Here is a 12,301-nt window from a genome sequence, read left to right as displayed (position 1 = left end):
TAATGAACAAGCGCATGTCCTTTTTCAGCACATTGAGTATAGACAAACACAGGAATGTTGTGACGAAGATTCTGCTACAAGTTATTAAGTATAACTCATATAAATATGCAAATTTGCTACATTAATTTCTATCTATCTATCTATCTATCTATCTATCTATCTGTCTGTCTGTCTGTCTGTCTGTCTGTCTGTCTTTTAATGTAACAATGAATGAAGGAGAAGCTGAACAGAACAAGTTTTTATGATGACTCTGTGTCCAGCTCTGACATTTAGCCTTGGGAAGAGTTATGTGTCATTTGAGACTTGAGACATTCAAGGATAGAGGAATGTGTGTGTGTGTGTATATATATATATATATATATATATATGTATGTGTGTCTGTGTGTGTTTGTGTGAGTGTGTGTGTGCGCGCAAAGGTGACACCGTGAAGACCATGAAGATGGCAGATGATTGACAGCCTTGTCTTGGTGATTGATACAATGTACCGATAGCTGCATGACACCATGTGTTTACCAGAAACACTGCAATAACTCTCTCGTACTATTTAATTCACTTCACCTTGCTGTATGGCCTAGTACCAATTTAAGAGCTCCCAACCTGCAGACAACACATTCATCTCTGCATTATTTCTGAAGGACACTGTTTCTCTGTGCTTCCAAGTTCAGTTATACGTCACCACATACCGGCTTATTAAAACTCTATAAGGCATGGGACGATAACCGGTTTCAAGGTTTTGTGTGGTTTGGAAAAGTCAATGTTTTGATCATTTGGAAACTTTTCAGAAGGTAAATTTTTCTGATCAATCATCTGTTGAACTCTATCATCACAAATATTGCAGAAGATCTACCGGAACCTGCATGGACCCAAGATTTCCATAGAAATCAGTCAAGTTTGGTAAAGGAAAAATTGAGGTTTGGGGTCACATTCAGTTTGGGGACATGCGAGAGATCAGCAGAGTGGATGGCAACATCAACAGCCTGTAGGATCAAGACATTTTTGCTGTCCATTACATTACAAACCACAGGAGAGGGCAAATTTTTCAGCAAGATAGCGCTCTCTCATTCTTTAGCCTCCACACACAATTATGATAATTATCAGGGATGCCCAAACATTTGTATAAATATATATAGTCGTATTGTACAGCCCTATAGAGCATATCAGAAATGTTCGCATTCAGAAACAGTGAGTGAGATGAGTGGGTCAGACTGACACCGTACAGCAGGAATACACAAGAGCTTTTTTGCATGGTCTACATCATTAAACAAATCAATCACTGTAATACAAAACCCAGACTACACTTAGAGACCTTAAGAAACACCAGCCAATAGGAAACAGTCAAGGGGTTACAAACCAATATCAGCTCTCCTCGGATAGCACAACAACAGCGGAAATGAAACTTAAAAGCAAAAGCCATTAATCCATCATCAACATCTCCATCACTCACATTAACCCCGTCCAATAAACTACTGAGCCTACACACAAAAAAAAACACACACCATCAGGCAACTTTTTGATGCTGTTTACTTGATTAATTTTGATTCATGATTTAACAATGTAATTAATTACTCTATAAATCCCTCAAGTAAGAACCACAGTGGAATATTATAGGTAATTATATTGAAATAATTATAGAATGTTTTATTATAGATCAATTTGACAAGCTCCTTGAAGAACATGTGTGTCTTTTACCTGATTACCGCAGAATTTGTTGCTCTATTAAAAATTAATAAATAAAGAGACGTCACAGAGGACATTCGTATTTGTTTTCTGTATATATTCATTCTAAATGTTCAGTATTTGAGCTCGTCTCTGAAGTTGTGAATCATTATCTATGTGGATGAACTGGTTGTTCATTCCAGTGGTTTGGTTGATGCAAACACTGCTTAACTGATCTGAGTTGCACCACATCCATTCCATGCGCTTTACTGGTCTCATGACACATACAGTACATACAATACATACTTTTACTTAACATTATATTAATCAAAAGTGACAGTTCAAACTTTAAGATTGTGTAACGAAGGCCAGCTAGCGAAGTGCTGTGCAGGTAAAGCTCACTTCTCTGATCTCTAAAGGTGCTCTAGTGACTGCTAGAGATGCTAGAGGCCATGGTCTTAAAGGCTGATTTATACTTCTGCATCAAACGCACGCGTCGACACACAGCCCTACGCTGTGGCTGTCGGCGTCGCTGACGTGCACCTCTCAAAAATCTAACTACACGTTGCAACGACGTGTAGCGCAAGCTCTGTGATTGGTCGGCTTGGTAGCGCTGACGAGTCTGGGCGGGACAGAGAGCAGCATGAGCGGCGCGAGCCCAATGGAACGATTGTTTACAAGTGTGAAGTCCCCTGAAGGAGCTCCGGATGGAATGTTTTGTTCTGTGTTTACCTCATAGATAAAGTTGTTGCACGTTAAAGTTGTTGAGCCACTTGTACATCCCGGAAGCGTTCAGAAAGAACAAAACACAGGCGAAGAAACTCGACACAAAGACACATTAACACATCAACACATCACTGCCAACTAGCGTTTTGGAATTGTTAATGCAGACCAACAGAGACAGCACGCAGAAGTATAAATGCACAGCTACGCGCGTTGCATGCACTGTTGGTTACGCCGGTCACTTGACGCAGAAGTATAAATCAGGCTTAAGCCCCCTTGTTAGAGCAACCGACTCCCATACAAAGACTCGACGGTTTGGGTTAAGTGCAGTAAGACCAGTTGGTTAAACTTGGAGGCTTGTCCGGGATGGGAGGGAGTTTAGGGGGGGTGAGTGTAACGGACGCCAGCTAGCAAAATGCTGTGCAGGTAAACCTCACTTCTCTGACCTCTAAAAGTACTCTAGCGACTGATGCTACAGGCCATGGTCTTTAGCCTCCTTGTTAGTGCAACCGACTCCAATGCAAAAAAAAAAAAGCCAGTTTATTCCCAGCTCAGACCGGGTAAGGCACTTGGGGGCTCATCTGGGATGGAAGAGATGTGTGTGGGGTGGGGGTGTGGGGGGTGTAACAGAAGCCAGATAGTGAAGTGTCTATTAGGCAACATTGATACTGTTTTTGAGCACAAAACCAGCTAATCATAATGAAGTCTGCAGTAATGACTGCTGAGAAGGATCACAAGGATAAATAACAATTAATTGGCAATGGCATAACATTTATTTACTGTTAAAATATATACAAATGGAAAACCGTTTTTAAATTGTTATAACCTTTCATAATATTGCTGTTATTATTACCTCTGATTAAATAAACGTGGCTTTGTTGAGCAGAGGGAAAAAAATGTTTTGAAATACTGTATTATTCCAAAACATGAAATAATAAATATTAAGATAATATAACTTAAGTAATCTAAGCATTACCTGCACTCAAAAAACTACTTTTGCTGCTTGTTTAAACTACTTATTTAAAATAAGTCAAAACAATTGTAAATTGGTTTGTGAGACAACAAAATTGAATTTTTTGTTTAATCCTCTTACATTTGTAAAAACTATTAAGTTAACTTAATCGATTTGTGTTAGGACAACGTGAAGCAATTGTGTGGAACCCAGCAGTCACATGAAGGGGGCACAACTTGGAGTAGGGGCGTAACTTATATTGTTATCGACATCCCAGCCATGAATAATGCGAGATATGAGATGAGTCAAAACAAGCTGTTGTCGACAAGATGGTAGTAATAATATTTTTTATAATTAACAAAGCAAACTTTTACATGAGTTTCCTCCAAATTTATCCGCAATATTTTCATTTTATATATAGATGTTAATAACTCACAACGTAACGGGTAGTTTAATAAATAGTAGAATTAATTCTCATTTCTAGAAATAACAGATTGCGCATGCGTGTTACTATGTCCACCATGTATTGGACCTAATCCAGAACATCATTGTAGTACACAGTTGATTAAGCACAGTGCCATCTTGTCGCCAACAGCTCTTGTGGTTCAGTGGGATCTTGACAACTTACACCCATTCTACAAGTTATGGCCGCTTCATGCTACGCCTCTTTCTTGCAGTCTGCAGACAGACCCTACTCATTAAAGCTAATAGGGTACTATTAGTGTACTGAAGCAGACAACCTTCAATTCAATCAAGTTCATGCCATTGCCAACTGACCTCTGTGCTCTCCGTCCACATCGGCTGCAGATATAGAATCCAGTCGCTCCATTGGTCCACATGAAGTGTCTCGTGACCTTTCTCACCTATTGGAAGTAAGAAGAAAGTGTGAGTCTTCATTGGCCGTGGAATTCAACATGTTGATGCTCAGGGTGGCCAAGCATCCCACAGCCATGAAGAACACTGTAGAAAAAAGTTTACTCCATAAACTCTGTAGAAAAGACAACAGAAATAATACTTCAGTTAAAACTACCTGTGGTAAATCTCATGATTCAAAAAAACCTGAAGACTTCATAAGTCACAATTTTATCAAGTAAATGAATTTAACAGTATAGAAAGGGACAATTTCATCAAGGCACAACAGTGCAGAACCAGAATAACTCTGTGTAGTGTGTAGATAACATTTTTGGGGGGATTATGCTTTCTTACAAGACAGAATAATATAAATCTCAGATGTCTACAGAATACATGGTTTCTGCTCATTCATTCTTCCATGGTGGGGCGCCATGCCAAAATTCATCCCGCCACGGGTATATTACAGATTCTCGTTCAAAACATTCAGTCATGTTTTTTTTAATAGCAGGTAATAATCGCACCAAAACCCAATAAAGGGTAAGTGAATTATAACAGCGCAAACCTTTCTATAACCCAGTGGTTCTCAAACTTTGGTACGTGTACTACTAGTGGTACGCAGGCTTCCTTTAGTGGTACACGGAGGAATGAAATATGTCATGTACATGCTACACACATTTCAAAATTGATTAAAAATGATGGATATAATATGCCATATATAACATATAGCCTATATTTCTGAGGTAATCTGCCATGTATTTTAACTGTGCAGAGTTGTAGCTGCTTTATTGGGCCTACTATGCTACTGTATTTCAATACTTCTCATTTTGGTGGTACTTGGAGAGACTATTTTTTTCTAAGGTGGTACTTGATGAAAGAAGTTTGAGAACCACTGCTATAACCTATAGGTCTATTGGAGACGTTCATATATATTCCTAGCAAATCTACTAAATGTTGGATACATACTTGTTAAATAAACGCACTAAATCGCACTTCAGCAGCGATTATGTGAGAGCGCACAAATAGATCTGCGCTTGAGCAGGGTATATTTGGAGGGGCGTGCAAGATTTTTTTGTGCACAAGCAGAGAAAATCAGCGCGCAAGCAAAGAGATTCGCATGCTCGTAGGCAATACATAAAAGCGGTCTCGACTTGTAATACTGCGCTTACGACATTTGTCATTGAAATAACGCCACAGGTAGTTGGGCGATCTGTGTAAAAAAGGCCTGCCGCCACAGCTGTAAAAAATCCTAGAGGAAACATTGGAATATGCATGTGATGTTTCAGCTCAAAGTACTTTACAGATCAGAGATCATGTATTATACCAGGCTGTTTTTAAATAAAATTACCTTTACTGCATTACTACATTACTGTGAGGGTAGGTAGACATTAATAAAATACAAATAATGGGTAATTTTATAAACAATAGAAATAATTGTTGTTAACTTTTGGCCACAACTGTATCCCCTCTAGCTACAACCCATGTGCTTTGAATCTTTTGGCATCAACGACAAATCATCTGCTTGTATTTTAAAGCCTTGTCAGTTTAACATCCTTACATAGCTTTCTAAGTGCTGTCAGATGGCACGTCATGCATCAAAACAAACTCTTTTTCATGTCAACTGTCAAATACACACAAAAAATAAGTGTTGATATTGTTAGTTCAATTCAATTATATAGCGCTTATGCAATGTAGATTGTGTCAAAGCAGCTTAACATAGAAGTTCTAGTAAATTGAATCTGTGTCAGTCCAGTTTTCACAGTTTAGTTTAGTGTGGTTTAAATTTCACTGCTGAAAGTCCAAACACTGAAGAGCAAATCCATTGATGTCTGTGAATTTAAACAGAAAGATAAAGAAGAAATCGCACACAAATTAACGTATTAGATCTGCACAATTACACACTTAACCAGGCCTTGGGCAGGAATTTTTCAATTCCAGGTATTGTGATGTGTTCATTCTCAGAAGAAAAGTGAGGATTACAATCGAGGCATTTGAGGGAGTTTAGTAACAGTGCTTACGGATATAGAGAATGACTCCCTTTGATTTGAACTTTGTAACTTTGCATCTATTTCTCAACCACAAATGGTAAAAATATGCACTAATACCAATTAAAAGTGTATAAAGCATAAGCATGCTATTTAAAAATGTTTAATGAACAATAAGGATTGATGAGCTCAATTAAAAGAAATGAATAAGTTTTACATGGTTTTAATCGTGATTTTCAGAAATTTGCACATTGTAATATTAGAAACTGATAACTAAACATGCCCCAAACCTGAAGCGATTTATTGAGCACACATAGTTTGACATGACCAACAAATGAGCCAAGAAATAAGTTCTCTGTTTATAAGAAGTGATTTGCACTGTAGTTCCTGCTGAAGCTGAACAATGAATCATTTGAGGATCAGATTTGGATTGTTTTGAGGATTAGATTGTTTATTAAAGATGAAAAAATATTATTATTTTTTTAATATGTAAATATTTATACAACAATGATCATGTTATTATATGTGTGACTGTTAAATTTTTTCATTTAAATACTACTATACTCCCTAGAAAACCTTAAAGCGCTGCTTATGAAACGTTCATTTTTGCTCCATCAATCTAAATGAATGAAGTCTTTTTAAATACAGGTATTTAAATCACCAGGTGAAATTACATTCATATCGCAATATATAATTGCAGCAAAACAAAATACCGCAATATCATGCAGCCCTAGTTCCTGTTGTCCACATCCAATCAATGTGAAATAGTTTTAAGTTGTGACCCATTTGTTGCCAACCACCACAAAAGAGTACAAAACAAAGCAATGCTCTTTGTGCAATTCATATGATTACCAGTAAATCATATTGGTCAGTTTTATATTATCAACACAAATGCAAATGTACATTTTCTGAGCATGTGCTGCCCTCTTGTGGTGACACTGTACCATACATATCTGTTCCACTAATAATTAAATGTTTATTACTTAATAAATACAACAAAAACGTGTGTGTATATATGGTCCTAAAATTATTCAATTATTCTTAGGACAATTAAAAAAATAAATAAATTCATCCACTTCAAAATTTAACTACGATACATATAAACACACAGTTGAAGTCAGAATTATTAGCCCCCTTCTAAATTTTATTTTAATTTTTTTAAAAACATTCCCAAATGATGTTTAACAGAGCAAGGACATTTTCACAGTATGTCTGATAATATTATTTATTCTAGAGAAAGTCTTATTTGTTTATTTTGGCTAGAATACATTCATATATAATTTAATATAGACTGTGATGATTTTGTACCTGGATAAAATACAGTAAACAAATTACAAGCATAAATAAATAAAAACAAATATACAAATGAAATAAACAGTGCTTTATCATATTCTGGAGTTTTTAACAGTATATTGAGGCACAGAAATAAAAAGATCAAATGTAAAACAACACTAAAACCTTTCATAAAACTATTCAACAACAGCTATTCTTGTCTAGGGACCAATTTGAAAAATGTTGTGATCCTCTCCAAATGTTGACTACTGTAGTCTTCATTGTAGAACTAATTAAACGTAATTCTTCTGTTAAAGCTAGACATTTGATCATTTCTAGTTCTCAAAGGGTTTAAACTCGCTGGAAATCTTGCAGTCGCATGCACTCCTAAAAAGAATCTTTGTTTTCTGGTTAATTACAATCCCAGCTCAACATTGCAGATCCTGCGCTGTGACTGTTGCAGATTCGCACATTGCGAAATCAATGCTGAAACGATATATTGTGCAGCCCTATCATGAACAAAAACTTTACTGCTTGACATCGAAATAGCATGCCTGACTGTATAAATGAGCTACAAGTTTCCAATTGTATCTGGATGCAGACTCGCAGATAATGCAAGCCGATATTGCACGTCTCAGAGATGCAATGTCAGACTCAGTGCACTCAATGGAGCTAGTGACGTCACTGTGAGATGAAGGGTTATATATGTGCATTAAAGTTCCTCAATGCACTTGAAAATCACTTATTTTTCCTTTAGCTTGATCCCAATAGCACCGACTGATAACACATTCTACCGACACCTATGGACGTTTGTCTCCTGTTTTACACCAAACTCATTTTGTAAGCCTCAGACCTTGAGCAGACAGGCATAAATCCAGCTGCAGTTCTTAATCTAATTAAGATTCAGCATAATTTCTCACACACAAAAGAAAATATACTCAGGCCTTATTTCCCTTTATATGCAATCTCAGGACAGTGACCCCATTATGGCTTTTAGTTTTAAAAAGCAGTTATCATGTTCATCAAAGAAATGTCCAAAGGATAAGCACAATATTTTCCACACTATAAAGTTTTTTTTTTCCTCAGCTAAAGCAACAGAGGATGATATATTCACTATATTTTACAATTATTAATCTATTTTCTGTGATTGTCTTAGGACGACACAATGGCTCAGTGGTTAGCACTCACAGCAAGAAGACCACTGGTTGGCATTTCTGTGTGCATGTTGTCCCAGTGTTTGTGGCTGTGTTTCCTCCAGGTGTTCTGGCTTCCCCCACTTATAGGTGTAGGTGGATTGAATAAACTAAACTGTCCGTAGTTTGTGTGTGTGAATGAGTGTGTATGGATGCCGAAGGAAAATGAATAAATGAATGAATGTCTGGACATAACCTCGGCAACAACAATCATACTTGCTTACCTAAAAAAAGTATGTCACCAAACATTTTAGCTAATGATTGTGCATGTCATCTAATCTGGGTTGGAAGTGGACATATTTCAATATTCCATAATTTAATATATCGTGATTATGAACATGCACAATCATATTGATATTGTGATCACTTCAAAATTCATTCATTCGCTCATTTTCCTTCAGCTTAGTCCCTTTTATTCATCAGGGGTCACCACAGTGGAATGAACCACCAACTTATTCAGCAGGTTTTACAAAACCGATGCCCTTCCAGCAGCACTCTCACATTCACACACATATACACTACGAACAATTTAGTTTATTCAATTCACCTATACCTACCAAATTGATTAGCTTAAAAGATTCAGGTTAATCTGGCCTACTACATGCTGAAATATTGATGGATAATTCTGTAACTATTGTATGTTAATACTGTACAAGACTTCATTAACATTAGTTATTTAACTTTTAACTTTAGCTTTTATTAATGTAAATTTTGTTAATAATAACACATTATAATTTAGTATTATTTGCATCATGCATAACCATTATATAATCGAATCAGTGCAATAAAATGGTCTAAAAATGATAATAAAATAACATATCACGACAATTTCTGAGGTAATAGATTGTAAAACAAAAAGGCCACAAGAACTATATTTTGAAACGTACCATTATACTAAATCCAAAATTAAACAAAAATTGCTCAGGGGTAGCTTAAATAATGTGTTGGTGCTCTTTGGGTAAGGGATTTATCAGAATAAACAATACAATATATTTGGGTGTTGTGCTTGCAGAAGCACTGGCACAACTACTCATTTGTTTCATTTAAAGACTTTCACATGCAGAATGTTTATATTATGCAGTAGTCAACACCCATTCCTGTCTTAGGACAGTTTTGAAAAACCTTTTTTATCCACATCAAATGTTGACTACAATAAATAGCTTATTTAACATGTAGAATGTAGTGTTTATTTACTATTAGACAGATATGAATGGAGTTTTCACCTAAAGCATATATCAGTAAAATATTTTACAAAAAAAGCATTATTCATTTCCTTGTGTTCAAAACCTCAGTGAAAAACAATCAACCGAGTTTATTAACAATTAACAAATGCAAAAGGGTTAATATTAAACCTAGATTTGGAAGTTTAACAAATTTATTTTTGATCAAAGTGTATTTTTGGACCAAATCCTTTCATCAAGAGTGTTGTTAAACGTACTGCACAGAAGTCAATAAAAATAGTAAATAATAATACATTCATAATAAACAAATAATAAAAATGTAAGATATGTATCATTTTTTATCAAACTGCATTTTTGGGATCAATCATTTTATTTATTAAGGGTTTCTAAGCCTATTGCACAGTAATAAAGAATAATGAATGCAGAAAGTGTAATTTTATCCCATATTTATGATGTATTTGGCAGTCTTGATTAACATTTTAACTTTCTATCAAATTTAATAGTGTTCATTATATTATTTTCTTCCACACAATAGTCATTTAACCTGTTGCACCGCAGTCAATAATTCATCTGCTGTGATGCATTCATTGGCTCACAGACACTATCCTATGATGAATGTAATAATTACACAATAACACTTTCATATCCTTTAGCTGTGGAGTGGACGGCTATGTGTGTGTTTTCAGTGTATTCCTCGTGGAATGGTCTGTGGTGGGTGTTTTTTGTGTTCAAAACCTGATTGAAAAACAATCAACCGAGTAGCCTAGTTCACCCAAATTATTTACTCTGTTTACTCTGGTTTCAAACCTTTATGAGTTTCGTTCTTCTGATGAACATAAAAGAAGATATTTTGACGAAAGCTAAAAATCATTGACTTCCGTAATATTTATTTTTTCTACTACGGTAGTCAATAGTTAGAGGCTTCTAACATTTTTCTAAATATCTTTTTTTGTGTTCGGTAGATGAAAGAATCTCATAAAGATTTGAAACGAGTAAAGAGTGGGTGAAGTTTGACAGCATTTTCATTTTTGAGTGAACTATCCCTTCAACGCCGCCATGTCACAAGCATGGCAGCAGCTCTGGCTCTAGAAAGCTCCAAAAGGGCTTTAGCGGTGCTGCAGCGCCCCCGCGCGGCCACAGAAAGGAAACACATGAGTGGGAAAAAAGGGGGCGGTGACGTACAGTCAGAAGAGAGGAAGAGAAAAAACATGGCTCAGAAAAAAATTCAAATGTTCTTCCTGGAAAATCTCTGATCCCGCCACAACTTCACCACATGACATTTCCGAAAGAAACGCGACACCCGCGAGCCCCCTCAGCCAGGCCCGAATCTCATTCAGCCACTATCTGACATTTCATTATTTAACTATTTGAAAGCCTCGCATTAAGCAGGGTTTGATTTGCATGTGAGCTTATTTAAACACACGCGTAACTGCGCTATATTCCCAGTGTTTCTATACCAGACGCGATTACACAATGTTGAACTCCAGTCTTCCCGGTTCACGTTAACTATGATCTCACCCGTGTGTTACTGGTAAAGGGTGGGCAACTTTGTCCACCACTCATATGGAAACCTTTCAATGACTTTCTGTTTGCACCCGCACAGTATGACTGTGAAAATCATCAACCTGCAAGGCGGGAATTAATCACGCTTCCAAGCAGAAGCCACGCCGGACGATTCATTGCGTTTCACACCTAGTGACTCACGGCACCATAATCTGCTATCAGAACACAACAGGCGCGAGATGCTCGGTCCATAAGCGGTGTTTACATGCAGCACAAAGTGCCGAAAGTGTGTGTCTTTACCTGCTAACGCACGGAGGGTCAAGCTGGGAGGTGGCTTCTTCTTCTCGCATGTCCTCATCGTAAAAATGCAGGCTACATAAGCAACTGCGTAGTTCTTCTTCTTCTGGTGAATGAACGGCGGCCGCAGAGCGCGTTTCTCCAGCACCTTCATCCTGTCATACATTTGAATCGCACGCTGTAAAATGTCGGCGCAGCTGCGTTATGAAACCACAGTGAGAGGAGATGATGTGACACAAACATCCAAATTGTTCCAGAGTCTTCTCTAAAAACGCGAGCACGCATCTGAGGCTTTTCAGTGGAGCTCTGGCGTCCAGTCGCGAGTTTGATGTGAGCAGGAGATGCGCGTCTGGAAATTGCGCAGTTTTTAATCCGCTGCAAACGCAGGCACTCCCCTCTCTCTCTCCGTCGCTCTCCCGTGCGTTTCCCCCTGCACTCTTTCTAGCTGCTTCCCCTTCTTCTTCTTCTTTCTCCTCCTCCTCCCTCGCACTCGTTTCCCCCCTCACGCAGGTTTATTTTTCGGTGGAAGAGAAGAGTGGACCCGCACCGCCCCGCCTCCGTTACTCCCGGACGCTCAAGACTTCCAAATTCCTCCATCTGAATCGGAAGAGCGCGGTGTCTGAAGGGGTCAAGAGTAGTGTGTGTGTGATGTTGATGGGGCTGGACTGATTTTGTTTCATCTCTAGTCAA

General features: G+C 37.5%; 1 protein-coding gene across 4 annotated transcripts in view; it reads right to left on the bottom strand.

The window, feature by feature from the left end:
• kdm6ba (lysine (K)-specific demethylase 6B, a) overlaps positions 1–12,082 on the bottom strand; it is a 148,476-nt gene extending 136,394 nt beyond the window's left edge. For all 4 annotated transcript variants that reach the window (XM_087260915.1, XM_087260920.1, XM_087260917.1 and 1 more), the window contains exons 1-2: positions 11,615–12,082; positions 4,109–4,194 (exon numbers count right to left, since the gene is read on the bottom strand). The gene's annotated coding sequence lies outside the window, so the exon portion shown is untranslated. The remainder of the gene's footprint in view (positions 1–4,108; positions 4,195–11,614) is intronic.
• Positions 12,083–12,301: the final 219 nt, after the last annotated feature.

This window comes from Danio rerio, chromosome 7 (assembly GCF_052040795.2).
Source record: "Danio rerio strain M-AB ecotype USA chromosome 7, GRCz13ab, whole genome shotgun sequence".
Classification (NCBI taxonomy): domain Eukaryota; kingdom Metazoa; phylum Chordata; class Actinopteri; order Cypriniformes; family Danionidae; genus Danio; species Danio rerio.
This window is presented reverse-complemented; position numbering and strand designations above follow the sequence as displayed.